The following is a 19,660-nucleotide window of genomic DNA, read 5'->3' on the forward strand; positions in this document are numbered from 1 at the left end:
CTGAACACACCATAAGCTTGTTAGCAACCCCACCCTTTCAAAATTTTGCAGAAAAGAAATGAAGATTATGACTGCCTTGATCCTTATCACATACCTCAGCTAGGGGAAGCAGACTGACCGAAACCGCCCACCCTGGTCAGGCACCATAGTAACCATCTGCATGAGTTATTTTAGGACAGGAGGTCCTAGTGGCAGAGCAATTCTCCCAGGCTCCCTTATGCTACTGCTCCAGGGTGCTCCTTACCAATAAAACCTCTTCCTTTGTCAGCATGTAGGGCTGACATGCTTGGAAATGAATTGTCCAAGTGTTAGACAAGAGCCCACTCTCAGGCCCTGAAGGGGTCCCTCTTCCTGCAACACTCCTGCCTGACTCTATAACCTCTCCCTATTCCCCAGGAAGGAGGGCACAGTTTTTGAGGTGCTAGCACCCTTTGCCTGGCAAATTAATGAAGCCAATCTTTCCTTCTCCTCCATAACTCTCTGTATTTCAGTTTGGCATTGGTGCACAGACAGCCAAATTTTGGCAATAGTGGAAGTAGTTCTATGAAAGAATTTACATATCTAAAAAAGAGTACTTTTTTTTTTCTTTGCTAGAGAGCTAACTGTTAAACATTTCAGTTCAGTTCAGTTCAGCCACTCAGTCGTGTCTGACTCTTTGTGACCCCAAGGACTGCCACATGCCAGGCCTGCCTGCTCATCACCAACTCCCAGAATTTACTCGTTGAGTTGGTGATGTCATCCAGCCATTTCATCCTCTGTTGTCCCTTTCTCCTCCCATCCTCAATCTTTCCCAGCATCAGGGTCTTTTCCAATGAGTCAGTTCTTCACATCAGGTGGCCAAAGTATTGGAGATTCAACTTCAGCATCAGTCCTCCCAATGAATATGCAGGACTGATCTCCTTCAGAATGGACTGGTTGGATCTGCTTGCAGTCCAAGGGACTCTCAAGAGCCTTCTCCAACACCACAGTTCAAAAGCATCAATTCTTCAGTGCTCAACTTTCTTTATAGTCCAACTCTCTCATCCATTCATGACTACTGGAAAAACCATAACTTTGACTAGACAGACCTTTGTTGGCAAGGTAATGTCTCTGCTTTTTAATATGCTGTCTAGGTTGGTCATAACTTTCCTTCCAAGGAGTAAGCGTCTTTTAATTTCATGGCTGAAGTCAATGTCTGCAGTGATTCTGGAGCCCCAAAAATAGTCTGTCACTGTTTCCACTGTTTCCCCATCTATTTGCCATGAAATGGTGGGACCAGATTCCATGAGCTTAGTTTTCTGAGAGTTGAGTTTTAAGGCAATTTTTTCACTCTCCTCTTTCACTTTCATTAAGAGACTCTTTAGTTCTTTGCTTTCTGCGATAAGGGTGGTGTCATCTGCATATCTGAGGTTATTGATATTTCTCCCGACAATCTTGATTCCAGCTTGTGCTTCATCCAGTCCAGCGTTTCTCATGATGTACTCTGCATAGAAGTTAAATAAGCAGGGTGACAATATACAGCCTTGACGTACTCCTTTTCCTATTTGGAACCAGTCTGTTGTTCCATGTCCAGTTCTAACTGTTAAACATTTACCAACACACTACTGGAGAAACTCTATAGATATTGAGGGGTCTGGATGACAACTGTCTGTGATGTTCTTGGATATTTAAGATAAAAAGAAAGATTTTACATTGTATTGTACTTCCTGACACTAACAACTAAGACAACAGCTTTAGGTCTTTTGAGATTTCAGAAGTAGCATACAATATACTTGATAATAATATCCCAACTCATTTATTATTATCAGTTGTGAATAGTTGCTAGCTGTGAGTGGATCCCAGTGGAAAGGGATCTGAAGCAAGTTCAAAACTGCCATCCATAATCTACATGTTACTGTGTTACTAAGTCATGAAAACATGGGTTATTTCAGAAAATCATCATGCAGTGGAGATCATCTAATCAGGACAGAACTAACGATATTCTAAAAAACATAAGAAAATTACATGAACAGGCAGTTTCACAAACAGACACGTCCATTACCTCAGCCAAACAGGATACAAATACTATCTTTCAGAAAAGTATGGAAAGTATGGAAAGGGTAATTTAACTTATTTGCATATCTATTATTCTGAAGAAGGGAATGGCAACCCACTCCAGTATTCTTGCCTGGAGAATGCCCATGGGCAGAGGAGCCTGGTGGGCTATAGTCCATGGGGTTGCAAAGAGTCAGACACAACTGAAACACTAACACTACTGTATCTATCATATCACTCCCCCACACCTGCCCCCACCCCCAATACTGGTCAAAGTCGAATTTCATGACAAGAGGAGCTAATATTCCTGATTTCAGGTGTATTACCTGGTCGTTCTCCAGCAATTGCAGATGTCAATTTCTGGAGGAGGGAATAGCAAACCACTCCAGTATTCTTGCCTTGAGAACCCCATGAACAGTATGGAAAGGCAAAAAGATAAGACATTGGAAGATGAGCCTCCTAGTTCAGAAGGTATCCAATATGCTACTGAGGAAGAGTGGAGAAATAGCTCCAGAAAGAATGAAGAGGCTGGCTGAGCCAACATGGAAACAACACCCTGTTGTGGATGTGTCTGGTGGTGAAACTAAAGTCCAATGCTGTAAACAACAATATTGCACAGGAACTTGGAATGTTAGGTCCCTGAATCAAGGAAAATTGGACATGGTCAAGCAGGAGATAGCAGGATTAAACATCAACATCTTAGAAAATCAGTGAACTAAAATGAATGGAAATGGGCAAATTTAATTCAGATGACCATTATATCTACTACTGTGGGCAAGAATCCCTTAGATGAAGTGCAGCAGCCCTTGTAGTCAACAGAAGAGTCTGAAATGCAGTACTTGAGTACAATCTCAAAAATGACAGAATGATCTTGGTTCATTTCCAAGGTAAACCATTCAATATCACAGTAATCCAAGTTTATGCCCCCAACCACTGATGCTGTGGAAGCTGAAGTTGACCTGTTCTACGAAGACCTTCAAGACCTTCTAGAAGTAACACCAAAAAAGATGTCCATTTCATCATATGGGATTGGAATGCAAAAGTAGGAAGTCGAGAGATACCTGGAGTAACAGGCAAGTTTGACTTTGGAGTACATCTGTAAGTAGTGGGAGAATAATGAGACTTTGGACTTCAGTCGCAAATGGGTGGAAGACCAAGGGCACATGGATTAGTTGTCCTGGTAGCATCTGCTGGAGCAAGGGAACAGACCAGGAGGCAGGTAAGGATAAAGGGATCTGACATCCACCATGACTGAGATATGCCCAGCGTACATACATTTACAAAAACTGATAGTCTCACACAAAATTTAAATATATAGCTAAATTTTGCTTACTTGAAACAAAATACTACTGTCAAATACTTATATCAAGTACTTTTCTAAGTGATTTACATATATTAAGTAATTTACTCTGCATCAAACCTGTGTCATAGACAATGTTGACTTAGAAGCTTAAAAGAAAAGAATCTACATAAGAAAATCATGAAAAATAAAGAGGTGAATTATAATTTTCAAGCAAAGTAGCATGCATGGCAGAAAACAATAAATATGGAAAGAAGTCACACTATATGAGCAAGTATGTATATTGTAAAGGCATAAGGATTAAAAACATATGCCAGCAATGGAGCAATAATATTATATACCTAGTGAAAATGAGCCCAAATTCAGTCTCTATATGTCTAAACAGTAAAAATCAAGTAGCAACAAATCAAAATGAAAAATTATATTCAATACAAATAACACCCTTATATAGTCTGATGACAGAGAATGCTAAGGCTTTAATACAGAAGGAGAAAAGTAATTCACCACAGAACACCATATGATCTTTCACACTATCATGTCATTTCCTTCTCGTGGACAGGCTTATGGGAATGAAAACAGATGATGGAAAACCATACCGAAGACAGAAGAAGGAGCCTAAGCTATGCGTGTTATAATTGCTTTCTAAAAGGAATTTTTAAGTCTTTCCTTACTGCTAGTGTTTTCAAATGATTTATAGAGCAATGAGATTATCTAGTTTGAAGGACTGGTAGAATTCCTTTGTGAAACCATTTGAGCCTGGCACTTACATGATAGTTCCTTAATCATTTTCTTGATTAGGGAATTGCCCTGTTGAAGCTGTCTAACTCGACTAGGGTTACTTTTGTTAATGTGTATTTCCCTAAGAAATTATCCATTTCATTGAGGTCTTCAAATTTATTTTAATTGAAAATATACAAACTTATTTAAATTTAAATTTCTTATGTTTCAGTAGTCATCTCTACTTATTATTTCTTATTTTGAATGTTTATGCCTTCTTCTGTTTTTTTTTCATCAATTGAACAGCTAATGGTAGGTTTGTTTTAATACCATATATTCATCATGAATGAAAAATTTACTGTATTTGCCTTATGACAATTTTTTGCTGCTTTAATCTAGAAATTCATGAATACCTATCAGGAAATCTATGAATATGCTTCACTGCTTAATGGTTCAAAGGAGGAAAAAATATGAATTAAAAAAATCTCAAATTTTATAAAATAAATCACCATCCATTTGTGATTTTAAAACAAATAAAACTCTAGTAAAATATCAATAGAAGAGATATTTCTATTAACTGAAAAATACTACAATATATTAATATTAGGCAATATAACTATTTTCATTTACCTGAAAATGTTAGCTAATATTCTGCTGACTCAGATGATAAAGAATCTGCCTGCCAATGCAGGAGACATGGGTTCAATCCCTGGGTTGGGAGATCCCCTGAAATAGGAAGTGGCAACCCACTTCAGTATTTATACCTGGAGAATCCCATGGACATGGGAGCATAGTGGGCTACAGTCCATGGGATTGTAAAGAGGTGGACACAACTCAGCAACTAACACTTTCACTTTCAGGACTGCTTTTATTTACCTGAAAATGTTAGCTAATATTAAAAGTGAGTGAAAGTCGTTCAGTCCTGTCTGACTTTTTGCTGTAGAGTCCATGAAATTCTCCAGACCAAAATACTGGAGTGGGTAGACTTTCCCTTCTCCAGCAGATCTTCCAGACCCAGGAATTGAACCAGGGTCTCCTGAAATGCAGGCAGATTCTTTACCAACTGAGCTATGAGGGAAGCCCTTAGCTAATATAGATTAGAGAAAAATAAGAGCTAAAATATTTAATCAATGGCGAAATTATTAAAGTCTCACAAAGCAAATCAGTGATTCTAAAAATTTTGTGCAACAGTCTCCCTTCCTGGGGGAAAACTGTCATATAATTGTCAAAGTTAAAAAAATTTTGCAAGAAATATATTTTATACCTTTAAAATTCAGTTATTATCTACATATAATATACAGACAATATTACGAAGACATATTTCTCCTTTTTTTTTTAATAAAAAAAAGATTATCATGTCAGAAAAAAAAGGAAATTAATACAAGCTATCAGTCAGTTCAGTTGTTCAGTCGTGTACGACTCTTTGCGACTCCATGAACTGCAGCACGCCAGGCCTCCCTGTCCATCACCAGCTCCCGGAGTTGACTCAAACTCACATCCATCGAGTCGGTGATGCCATCCAGCCATCTCATCCTCTGTCATCCCCTTCTCCTCCTGCCCTCAATCCCTCATAGCATCAGAGTCTTTTCTAATGAGTCAACTCTTCACATAAGGTGGCCAAAGTACTGGAGTTTCAGCTTCAGCATCATTCCTTCCAAAAAACACCCAGGACTGGTCTCCTTTAGGATGGACTGGTTGGATCTCCTTGCAGTCCAAGGGACTCTCAAGAGTCTTCTCCAACACCACAGTTCAAAAGCATCAATTCTTCGGCGCTCAGCTTTCTTCACAGTCCAACTCTCACATCCATACATGACTACTGGAAAAACCATAGCCTTGACTAGATGGACCTTTGTTGGCAAAGTAATGTCTCTGCTTTTGAATATGCTATCTAGGTTGGTCATAACTTTCCTCCCAAGGAGTAAGCGTCTTTTAATTTCATGGCTGCAGTCACCATCTGCAGTGATTTTAGAGCCCCAAAAAATAAAGTCTGACACTGTTTCCACTGTTTCCCCATCTATTTCCCATGAAATGATGGGACCAGATGCCATGATCTTAATTTTCTGAATGGTGAGCTTTAAGCCAACTTTTTCACTCTCCTTTTTCACTTTCATCAAGAGGCTTTTTAGTTCCTCTTCACTTTCTGCCATAAGGGTGGTGTCATCTGCATATCTGAGGTGATTGATATTTCTCCCGGCAATCTTGATTCCAGCTTGTGCTTCTTCCAGCCCAGCATTTCTCATGATGGACTCTTCATATAAGTTAAATAAGCAGGGTGACAATATACAGCCTTGACGTACTCCTTTTCCTATTTGGAACCAGTCTGTTGTTCCATGTCCAGTTCTAATTGTTGCTTCCTAACCTGCATATAGGTTTCTCAAGAGGCAGGTCAGGTGGTCTGGTATTCCCATCTCTTTGAGAATTTCCCACAGTTTATTGTGATCCACACAGTCAAAGGCTTTGGCATGGTCAATAAAGCAGAAATAGATGTTTTTCTGGAACTCTCTTGCTTTGTCCATGATCCAGCAGATGTTGGCAAATTTGACCTCTGGTTCCTCTGCCTTTTCTAAATCCAGCTTGAACATCAGGAAGTTCACAGTTCATGTATTATTGAAGCCTGGCTTGGAGAATTTTGAGCATTACTAGCATGTGAGATGAGTGCAATTGTGCAGTAGTTTGAGCATTCTTTGGCATTGCCTTTCTTTGGGATTGTAATGAAAATGGACCTTTTCCAGTCCTGTGGCCACTGCTGAGTTTTCCAAATGTGCTAGCATATTGAGTGCAGCACTTTCACAGCATCATCTTTTAGGAATGAAATAGTTCAAATGAAATAGCTCAACTGTAATCCCATCACATCCACTAGCTTTGTTCGTAGAGATGCTTTCTAAGGTCCACTTGACTTCACATTCCAGAATGTCTGGCTCTAGGTGAGTGATCACACCATCATGATTATCTTGGTCATGAAGATCTTTTTTGTACAGTTCTTCTGTGTATTCTTGCCACCTCTTCTTAATATCTTCCGCTTCTGTTAGGTCCATACCATTTCTGTCCTCTATCGAGCCCATCTTTGCATGAAATGTTCCCTTGGTATCTCTAATTTTCTTGAAGAGATCTCTATTCTTTCCCATTCTGTTGTTTTTCTCTATTTCTTTGCATTGATTGCTGAGGAAGGCTTTCTTATCTCTCCTTGCTATTCTTTGGAACTCTGCATTCAAATGGGTATATCTTTCCTTTTCTCCTTTGCTTTTTGCTTCCCTTCTTTTCATAGCTATTTGTAAGGCCTCCCCAGACAGTCATTGTGCCTTTTTGCATTTCTTTTCCATGGGGATGGTCTTGATCCCTGTCTCCTGTACAATGTCACAAACCTCCCTCCATAGTTCCTCAGGCACTCTGTCTATCAGATCTAGGACCTTAAATCTATTTCTCACTTCCATTGTATAATCATAAGGGATTTGATTGAAGTCATACCTGAACAGTCTACTGGTTTTCCCTACTTTGTTCAATTTAAGTCTGAATTTGGCAATAAGGAGTTCATGATCTGAGCCACAATCAGCTCCCGGTCTTCTTTTTGCTGACTGTATAGAGCTTCTCCATCTCTGGCTGCAAAGAATATAATCAACCTGATTTCGGTGTTGACCATCTGGTGATGTCCATGTGTAGAGTCTTCTCTTGTGCTGTTGGAAGAGGGTGTTTGCTATGACCAGTGTGTTCTCTTGGCAAAACTCTATTAGCCTTTGCCCTGCTTCATTCCATATTCCAAGGCCAAATTTGCCTGTTACCCCAGGTGTTTCTTAACTTCCTCCTACTTTTGCATTCCAGTCCCCTATAATGAAAAGGACATCTTTTGGGGGTGTTAGTTCTAAAAGGTCTTGGAGGTCTTCATAGAACCGTTCAACTTCAGCTTCTTCAGCATTATCGGTTGCGGCATAGGCAATTCAATCAATTCAATTCAATTAAATTGTACTTAAAGTTAAAAAAAAATAACTTGGAAAATTAAGAAATCCTCTATAACTAAGAGCTAGTATGATACTAGAATCTTTCACATTAACATTAGAATATTGCTGTCAATAGTATTAAGTCCTTCATTTGAAACATCTGGTCAAAAAATTTTTTTTTCAAAGAATGTTGTAGCAATGACAAGAAAGAATCTATGTTTTTGTGCTGTTTTGTTTATGCAAATCTATACCTGAATGATTTCATCTAGAAAATCCAAGCAATGATTTGGAAAATTATAAAAATTAAAATTGATGATTTCAGTAAAGTAGATCAAGATCAGGGTTGGTAAACAATTCTCTGCAGACCAAATCAGCCTACTGACCGTATTTGTAAATCAAGTTTTCTTAGAACATAACCATGCCCATTCCTTTAGGTGTCATCTATGACTGCTTTTACAGGCAGAGTTAGAGTACTTGTGCCAGAGACTCTATGGCCTTCCAAAGTCTAAGATATTAATAGTTAGCCCTTTATAGAAACATGTGATAACACTGATGAAGATAAATATTTGATAATCAAAAATTTTAACCAGCAATTAATAGTTCCAGAAAGAGATAACAAAGAAAGATACAGGGAGGGCGATTTCTTGGACCTGAATCCTATGGGTTTTCAGATTATATATAAGGACTGTCTGATTACTCCATAGAAAGAAAAACAGTAAGCCAGTCAAGATCATAATGATACTTCAGACCTATATTCAGATCTTTTTTCCCGAGAAGGAAAAAGGTTACATATAAAATTTGCAGGGTATTTCAACCTACAGTTATTCAGGGTATTTCTAGAAGATCAACCTAGAAAATTAAAAGTCAATGAAATAATTCCAGCCTACTATTTAAAGTCAAGTCATGATTACACATATGAGGTCTTTAAATGCTTTACTCCTGATCTCTTAGAAAATACTCCACCTAAATTAGGAAGTAAATACCAAAATGGAACACATGAGATCCAATAGAGAAGTCAGAGGAAGAAAATTCTCAGGATGATGAAAAAATGGTAATATTCAAAGCCATATGTGCAGTGGGTTTTGTGAATAAACAGGTCAGATGGGAGCAAGGGAAACAGAGAGATCCAGGAAGGACATATCAAGGGAAAAATAGTAAAACTTATAGATGTATATTAAGTATTAGATCATATTGAAAATAATTTTACAGTTCTTTGAAAGCATTTGGGTGCTGAGTTAGTGTTAAGTATATAGAAAAAAGCAAATGAAGTGAGTGAGGTAACTCCAAGATAAAGAAAAACTCACACAAGGAATGAAGTGTTAGTGTCTTTAGTATAGAAATGAAGCGTGAAAGTTCTGACAATGACTCAACTGAGAGCAATATTTGCAAAACTATAAAAATGTAAACACTGAAATCTGACTTAACCAGGAAGTTGGATATTAGTATTTTAGGAGAATGGCTATAGAAGTGGAGTCCCAAAGGGAAGAACTCTACGAGGTAAATCCTCTTCTATAATGTAAGTCCATAAGTAAAGCTTAACAATGAAAAATAGACATGGTTCTGTACACTACATTAGATAGAAATGTGGAGACAATTTTTGAAAAGGAAGATGGAGGGCAAAGGGAAGTGATAATGGGTGATGGAAAAAAAGGGGGGCATTGTTATCACTAGCTGGGTACTACTATTAGAGATTTAGAAACAGAACAGAATTTGTCAATTATGATTCAGTAAAGCTGGAGGAAAAGTAATATAAAATGAAATAAATAAAACCCAAACAAAGTATTGCTTAAGAATGCAAGTTCTATATTTAAAAGGCCTATGTACAAACTGAACTTGGCCAAATACTAACTGCAACTTTGAGTGACTAAATCTGTCTCAATTTTTTTCCTTTTTAATATACGTATAATGAAAGTAACTACACAAGAGACATAATAGTATATGAGCTAATACAGGTAAGACTTTTATTTTAAAAACAGATTTTATTTTTCTAAAATAGCAATTATGATTTTAAAGTAATAGGTATAAATGAGAAAACAGTATCTTTACAGTAGATCTACAAAAGAATAATCTGTATTAGTAATATCTAAGACCTATACAGTGTTAGCAAACTGAAAGAGAGAAAAATTTTGAAAAATCCTGAATATGAAATCAGTCTATTTAAAATTGCTGTTAATTCTAATAATAAAGCTATGTTTTCTGGTTGTTGAATCAGACTATTTTATTTGAAGACATCTGTACACAACATTTATGAAAAAAGTGAATAGAATAATTTTCATAAAATTTTATAGACATTTAGAAGACTACTGGCCCTTAGAAATTTTTTCCTAGGAAGAAAATCTTAAACATAAAAGAAAAAGGTTCTATGAACATCAACAATTTAGGTAATTTTAGAAATGTTTCTAAGAACCTAGTTTTTTTTCAATTTGGCCTCTTATAGATTTCATAATTTATTATGTTATGATATTTACCATTGCATATTCACAACTCTTTTATAGATGTCAGATATCATTCCCTTTATACCAATAAAATTTGTAAATTAACCAATAACTATAATTCCAGGTTATTAACAAATATTACTATCCTTTTGATGAGATGGGGAGAACTGCTTTAAAAATGTATATACATAACCTAAAAGCTTGGTCTAGAGATCAACACTTAAAACTGTATGAAATAGTCCTGAACTCAAAGGAAAGTAAAATAGTTCAAAGATTTTTCCTTTCTCTAAATAGAATAATTATTTTGAATAGAGACTGACCTCATAGCAACCACTAACTTTCACTAAAAACTGAAGAATTTAACCACCCAGTGTGTGACATCAGCAAGATTTCTAGTCTCAAAGTAGTTTGCCTAAATATACCCAGAAATACCACACCTGCACTTAAGAAAATGTCCTAGCATCATGGGAAAAAAGTCAAAGATCATGCAATCTCCTCTGCTGGTTCAATCCTGCACTCATTACTATTATATGCACATCCAGTTAGTAATGATCCCCTCCCTGGCTTAACTGCAAAAGCATCCCCTTTTTCCAAGATACATTTTAGGATTTTCTAGAAAAAATGATGTAAAATTCCACACTTTCTCCTGAATAGCTAATCTTTTAAAAGGGACAGTATCGACCCACTTATATGGCATTGTAAAAGCATTTCCAAAACTTTTTCTTTCAAAACGGTTTCAGAGAACAAAAACAGTTGCATACTAGGGATAACTGAATAGCTCCCTACCAGAGACAAGAGAGTCGGAGAAGGCAATGGCACCCCACTCCAGTACTCTTGCCTGGAAAATCCCATGGACGGAGGAGCCTGGTAGGCTGCACTCCATGGGGTCGCTAGGAGTCGGACACGATTGAGCGACTTCCCTTTCACTTTTCACTTTCCTGCATTGGAGAAGGAAATGGCAACCCACTCCAGTGTTCTTGCCTGGAGAATCCCAGGGATGGGCGAGCCTGGTGGGCTGCCGTCTGGGGTCGCACAGAGTCGGACACGACTAAAGCTACTTAGCAGCAGCAGCAGCAGAGACAAGAGAGTAACTGGACATAAAACAAGCTTCTTAGATAAAACTTAGCAGAAATGTATATACAGTTAATTGCTGGGGTGGACAAAATATGGTGGGACAATCTTGACTGGCCAGACACAAAATGGGGCAGCAGACATCTCACAGGTGGTGGAGATAGCATATCAGAATGATTATCAGCCAATGGCTCAGTGGGTAAATTTTCGCCTGCAATGTAAGAGACACAGGAGACGCGGGTTTGATCCCTATGTCCAGAAGATCCCCTGGGGAAGGAAATGGCAATTCAGTCCAGTGTTCTTGTCTGGAGATTCTCATGGACAGAGAAGCCAGGCTATAGTCCAAAGGGTCGCAAAGAGTCAGACACGACTGAGCAATTAAGCACACACCAGACCAGCCTGGAGCCCTGCTGAATGGATTTGAATTCCAGCTCTGCCACTTACTAGCCAGGTACTGAACAACTGATCTCTCCATTGTGTGCCTTAGTTTAATCATCTGTATAATAGACACAACCCTAACATAAACTTCTTAGGACTGCAGCAAAGAATAAATTGACTCCTGCCTCTATTTAGATCACAGCAAACATCATCTTCCAACAAAACAAGAGAAGGATCTACACATTGATATCACCAGATGGTCAACACTGAAATCAGATTCTTTGCAGCCAAAGGTGGAGAAGCTCTATACAGTCAGCAAAAATAAGACCAGGAGCTGGCTGTGGCTCAGATCATGAACTCCTTAATGCCAAATTCAGACTTAAATTGAAGAAAGTAGGGAAAACCACTAGATCATTCAGGTATGACCTAAATCAAATCCCTTATGATTATACAGTGGAAGTGAGAAATAGATTTAAGGGACTAGATCTGATAGAGTGCCTGAGGAACTATGGACGGAGGTTTGTGACATTATACAGGAGACAGGGATCAAGACCATCCCCATGGAAAAGAAATGCAAAAAAGCACAATGGCTGTCTGAGGAGGCCTTATAAATAGCTGTGAAAAGAAAGAAAGCAAAAAGCAAAGGAGAAAAGGAAAGATATACCCATTTGAATGCAGAGTTCCAAAGAATAGCAAGGAGAGATAAGAAAGCCTTCCTCAGTGATCAGTGCAAAGAAATAGAGGAAAACAACAGAATGGGAAAGAATAGAGATCTCTTCAAGAAAATTAGAGATACCAAGGGAACATTTCATGCAAAGATGGGTTCAATAAAAGACAGAAATGGTATGGACCTAACAGAAGCAGAAGATATTAAGAAGAGGTGGCAAGAATACACAGAAAAACTATGCAAAAAAGATCTTCATGACCCAGATAATCATGATGGTGTGATCACTCACTTAGAGCCAGACATCCTGGAATGTGAAGTCAAGTGGCCTGAGGAAGCATCACTAAGAACAAAGCTAGTGGAGGTGATGGAATTCCAGTTGAGCTATTCCAAATCCTGAAAGATGATGCTGTGAAAGTGCTTCACTCAATATGCCAGCAAATTTGGAAAACTCAGCAGTGGCCACAGGACTGGAAAAGGTCACTTTTCATTCCAATCCCAAAGAAAAGCAATGCCAAAAACTGCTCAAACTACCACACAATTGCACTCATCTCACACACTAGTAAAGTAATGCTCAAAATTCTCCAAGCCAGGTTTCAGCAATACCTGAACTATGAACTTCCAGATGTTCAAGCTGGTTTTAGAAAAGGCAGAGGAACCAGAGATCAAATTGCCAACATCTGCTGGATCATCAAAAAACAAGAGAGTTCCAGAAAAACATCTGTTTCTGCTTTATTGACTATGCCAAAGCCTTTGACTGTGTGGATCACAATAAACTATGGAAAATTCTGAAAGAGATGGGAATACCAGACCACCTGACCTGCCTCTTGAGAAACCTGTATGCAGGTCAGGAAGCAACAGTTAGACCTGGACATGGAACAACAGATTGGTCAAGGCTGTATATTGTCACCCTACTTATTTAACTTATATGCAGAGTACATCATGAGAAACGCTGGGCAGGATGAAGCACAAGCTGGAATCAAGACTGCTGGGAGAAATATCAATAACCTCAGATATGCAGATGACACCACTGTCAACTACAAATTGGCACTTACCAAGAGCACTGTCAGTGACTGAACAACAAATGCATTTGACATCTGCCTCTACGGAGACTGAACCCCATGCTGCTATGGCTGTTGACCTTCAACAGTCCCTGAGGGAGTTCACGGTGGAGTGAGGCACACTGTGCTCCAGGGAATCTGGTGGGACAGGATTTATATAGTTGGATGTTTTTAGGAACAGATTTTATGATCTCAATCCTTGCATCTCCTCATATCTAGAGAAGCACTAAATCCCTTCATGGTGACATCAGACCCTCATGACTAACAAAAAACCTTTTGTAAATTGAGTGCTTCATGGTATTGAACTCCCCCCTTCACCAAAACCTTATATATTGACTTCCCCCCACTGCCGCTTTGGAGCAGTCTCTCCGAGCTATCTGAGACAGTGCCTCCCGGGCTGCAGTTCTCATTTTGCCCCAAATAAAACTTAACTTTCAACTCTCAGGTTGTACATCTTTTTTAGTTGACACCACCCTTATGGCAGAAAGGGAAGAAGAACTAAAGACCCTCTTGATGAAAGTGAAAGAGGAAAGTGAAAAAGTTGGCTTAAAGCTCAACATTCAGAAAACGAAGATCCTGGCATCTGATCCCATCACTTCATTGGAAATAGATGGGGAAACAGTGGAAACAGTGTCAGACTTTATTTTTGGGGGCTCCAAAATCACTGCAGATGGTGACTGCAGCCATGAAATTAAAAATGCTTACTCCTTGGAAGAAAAGTTATGACCAACCTTGATAGCATATTCAAAAGCAGAGACATTACTTTGCCAACAAAGGTCCATCTAGTCAAGGCTATGGTTTTTCCAGTGGTCATGTACGGGTGTGAGAGATGGACTACAAAGAAAGCTGAGCACAGAAAAACGGATGCTTTTGAACTGTGGTGTTGGAGAAGACTCTTGAGAGTCCCTTGGACTGCAAGGAGATCCAACCAGTCCATTCTGAAGGAGATCAGCTCTGGGATTTCTTTGGAAGGAATGATGCTAAAGCTGAAACTCCAATACTTTGGCCACCTGATGCAAAGAACAGACTCACTGGAAAGGACCCTGATGCTGGGAAAGAATGAAGGTGGGAGGAGAAGGGGACGACAGAGGATGAGATGGCTAGATGGCATCGGTCACAATGGACATGAGTTTGAGTAAACTCTGGGAGTTGGTGATGGACAGGGAGGCCTGGCGTTCTGCAGTCCACAGGGTCACAAAGAGTCGGACACAACTAGTGACTGAATTGACTCGCTGACTGTATTTAGAGTAAGAGTAGCTGGTAGAAAGAACATCCACATGGTTTACCAAAGGTATAATTTTCTTGTTCCTCAATTTGCTCCCGGTCTGTATCCGATTATTTCTTTTACCCTAGATTTGCTGCCCTGTGGCCTTTTTAGAGATTATTTCACATCTGTGTGAAACACTTCATATAAAAATTCAGGCAGAAAATTCATGTGAAAATTGACCTCCCTCAAACAAAGATTAACTGGTAAATGATTGCCAAGCACTTGGAACCCCTTAAGTGTTCCAAAAACGTTGCTTGTTAACTCTCCTCATCCTGAGAAGGGCCAGCTGATGACAATCCTAGGCTGAAGTATCTCATGTCATATAAATAGTGAATCCAAAGTTGTTGTCAAATTTCCAATTTGCAAGCGGCCAGAGGGCACACTAAGAAGACAGTCACAGAAGAGCATTGCATTCTGCACCTGGCATGAGATTAGTGGCTGCTTCAGGGAAATGTTATTTCCAGCATTTGGTTTTCAATTTGACTTATTTTTTCACATTTTTCACATCTGACTAGTTAAGGGAGCCTCACATAGCAATCTTCTTGTCATATAAGAAGATCATATGGTGAAAGACAATATTATCTGAGAAAAATCTGGACTGAGACTATGGAAAAAATTAATATTTTTTGTGTGTTTAGTAAGTCTTGCAGATGACATCACATTGACAATTTTTATTGTCTTATAATCCTTTAGGAGAGATACTTAATGGTCCCAATGGTATCTTCAGCAGAAGTACACAGTGAAATCTGAAAGCAAGCTGTTTCATGGTATTGTGAATTGCACAGGAGAACCATCGAGAGATAAATATTCATAAGTCATTAACAAATTCCAGATCAGTTCATGATTATTCATCATAAGAGCACATGTACTCAATTTTATATGAATTATTCATTGGCTTTGTTTATGACCATCTTTAACTGATTAATGGTAAATCTTGATGAATATTCCTGAATTGTTCAAACCAAAGCACAGATCATAATGAATGAAGTCATGCACTGCTTTTCAGGAGTGTGAGATGAATAGCTGATACTGGGAAAAAAAATAAGAAATTGCAATGGTTTTGCAAATATGTCTGGTTTGGAAATCTTAGGGCTTAGCTTTTGATTAGTAACACATTGACAATCAACATCCTACTCTTTAAGCTATGAGTTTTGGCTTCAGACTCAGAAAAGGTGATGCAATATGGTGCCAGGAAACATGCCTCAAGCACTTTAGACTTTCTTTGGTCCACTTTTCTGAAACCAGGCCTCAGCTTTTCAATAGGTAGATCATCTGTTTAAGTAGCTTCTTCAAATACATCTAATTCTAATTTATCCAATAATATTATTTTTATTTGTGTTTTACTGTGGCATGAGTGCTAAATTGCTTCAGTCATGTCTGACTTTGTGCAACCCTGTGGACTGCAGCCCTCTAGGCTCCTCTGTCTGTGGGATTCTCCAGGCAAGAATATTGATCTGGGTTGCCATACCCTCTTCCCCAGGGGATCTTCCCCACTCAGGAATAGAACCCAGTTTCCTGCATTGCAGGCAAGTTCTTTACCATCTGAGCCACCAGGGAAGTCCTTTACTCGTGTAGTAACTATAGAAATTACTATGAGTTCTACCCTCCTAACAGATCTTTAAGTGTATAATGCAGAACTGTTAATTCTAGACATGATAACATACAGCAGATCTCTAGAATGTATTCAGCATGCATTACTGAAACTACACACCCATTGGTGAGAAGCTCCCCATTTCCCCTTCTCTCCTAGCCCTGGCAACCACTATTCTGCTCCCTACTTGTATTAGTTTGACTATTCTGGATATCTCATATAAGTGAATTCATGCCATATATATCCTCCTGTGGCTGGCTTATTTCACTTAGTATAATGTTTTTACAATTCACCCATGTTTTTGCATATTGCATGATTTTCTTATTTTTTAAGGCTGAGTAATAGTCCATTGTATTTTTATACCACATATCCACTGACGGATATTCAGGTTGGTTTCCATATCTGGCTACTGTGACTAGTATTGCAATATGGAAATGCTACTATCTCTTCGAGACCCTAATTTCAATTATTTAAATAAATACCCAGAAGTGGGATTGCTAAATCATGAGGCAGTTTTGTTTTTCATCTATTGAGGATCCCAATACTATTTCCCAAAGTGGCATCACCATTTTTGCATTTCATCCAAAAGTTTACAAGGGTTACAATTTCTCCACATCCTGGACAATACTCATCTTTTCCTTTTACTATCCATCCTAACAGGTATGAAGTGATACCTCATTGTAGCTATAATTTGTATTTCCCTAATGGTTAATGATGTTTAATGCCTTTTCAAAAACCTATTGACCATCTGTATGGCTTCTTTGGAGAAATGTTTATTGATGTCCTCAGTTCATTTTTAATGCTATTGGTAGTTGTTTCAATATATTCAATGTTTCTTTTTCTCTGAAGAGTTTTAGTTTGACTGAAAGACATAATATTGTTCAGTTCAGTTCAGTCGCTCAGTTGTGTCCGACTTTGAGACCCCATGAATCGCAGCATGCCTGGCCTCCCTGCCCATCACCAACTCCTGGAGTTCACTCAGACTCACGTCCATCAAGTCAGTGATGCCATCCAGCCATCTCATCCTCTGTTATCCCCTTCTCCTCCTGCCCCTAATCCCTCCCAGCATCAGAGTCTTTTCCAATGAGTCAACTCTTCACATGAGGTGGGCAAAGTACTGGAGTTTCAGCTTCAGCATCATTCCCTCCAAAGAAATCCCAGGGCTGATCTCCTTCAGAATGGACTGGTTGGATCTCCTTGCAGTCCAAGGGACTCTCAAGAGTCTTCTTCAACACCACAGTTCAAAAGCATCGGTTCTTCAGCACTCAGCTTTCTTCACAGTCCAACTCTCACATCCATACATGACCACTGGAAAAACCATAGCCTTGACTAGATGGACCTTTGTTGGCAAAGTAATGTCTCTGCTTTTTTTTTTTTTCTTCCTTTTTTTAAATTTTATTTTTAAACTTTACAATATTGTATTAGTTTTGCCAAACATTGAAATGAATCCGCCACAGGTATACCCGTGCTCCCCATCCTGAACCCTCCTCCCTCCTCCTCCCCATACCATCCCTCTGGGTCGTCCCAGTGCACCAGCCCCAAGCATCCAGTATCCTGCATCAAACCTGGACTGGCAACTCGTTTCATACATGATATTTTACATGTTTCAATGCCATTCTCCCAAATCTTCCCACCCTCTCCCTCTCCCACAGAGTCCATAAGACTGTTCTATACATCAGTGTCCCTTTTGCTGTCTCGTACACAGGGTTATTGTTACCATCTTTCTAAATTCCATATATATGTGTTAGTATACTGTATTGGTGTTTTTCTTTCTGGCTTACTTCACTCTGTAGAATAGGTTCCAGTTTCATCCACCTCATTAGAACTGATTCAAATGTATTCTTTTTAATGGCTGAGTAATACTCCATTGTGTATATGTACCACCGCTTTCTTATCCATTCATCTGCTGATGGGCATCTAGGTTGCTTCCATCTCCTGGCTATTATAAACAGTGCTGCGATGAACATTGGGGTACACGTGTCTCTTTCCTTTCTGGCTTCCTCATTGTGTATGCCCAGCAGTGGGATTGCTGATCATAAGGCAGGTCTATTTCCAGTTTTTTAAGGAATCTCCACACTGTTCTCCATAGTGGCTGTACTAGTTTGCATTCCAACCAACAGTGTAAGAGGGTTCCCTTTTCTCCACATTCTCTCCAGCATTTATTGCTCGTAGACTTTTGGATCGCAGCCATTCTGACTGGCGTGAAATGGTACCTCATAGTGGTTTTGATTTGCATTTCTCTGATAATGAGTGATGTTGAGCATCTTTTCATGTGTTTGTTAGCCATCTGTATGTCTTCTTTAGAGAAAAGGCAGCCTTCAGAATGGGAGAAAAGTATAGCAAATGAAGCAATTGACAAACAACTAATCTCAAAAATATACAAGCAACTCCTACAGCTCAACTCCAGAAAAATAAATGACCCAATCAAAAAATGGGCCAAAGAACTAAATAGACATGATTCTGCTTTTCAATATGCTATCTAGGTTGGTCATAACTTTCCTTCCAAGGAGTAAACGTCTTTTAATTTCATGGCTGCAGTCAACATCTGCAGTGATTTTGGAGCCCAAAAAAATAAAGTCTGACACTGTTTCCCCATCTATTTCCCATGAAGTGATGGGACCAGATGCCATGATCGTCATTTTCTGAATGGTGAGCTTTAAGCCAACTTTTTCACTCTCTTCTTTCACTTTTATTATGAGGCTTTTTAGTTCCTCTTCACATTCTGCCATAAGGGTTGTGTCATCTGCATATCTGAGGTTATTGATATTTCTCCTGGCAATCTTGATTCCAGCTTGTGCTTCTTCCAGCCCAGCATTTCTCATGATGGACTCTTCATATAAGTTAAATAAGCAGGGTGACAATATACAGCCTTGATGTACTCCTTTTCCTATTTGGAACCAGTCTGTTGTTCCATGTCCAGTTCTAACTCTTGCTTCCTGACCTGCATATAGGTTTCTCAAGAGGTAGGTCAGGTGGTCTGGTATTTCCATCTTTTTCAGAATTTCCCACAGTTTATTGTGATCCACACAGTCAAAGGCTTTGACATAGTCTATAAAGCAGAAATAGATGTTTTTCTGGAACTCTCTTGCTTTTTCCATGATCCAGCGGATGTTGGCAATTTGAAAGTCCATACTATCCAAAGTGATCTATAGATTCAAAGCAATCCCTATCAAAATCCCAATGGCATTTTTTATAGTAGAAAAAACAATCTAAACTACATTTGGAAACACA

The sequence above is a fragment of the Bubalus bubalis genome, chromosome 8 (genome assembly GCF_019923935.1).
Source record: "Bubalus bubalis isolate 160015118507 breed Murrah chromosome 8, NDDB_SH_1, whole genome shotgun sequence".
Classification (NCBI taxonomy): Eukaryota; Metazoa; Chordata; class Mammalia; order Artiodactyla; family Bovidae; genus Bubalus; species Bubalus bubalis.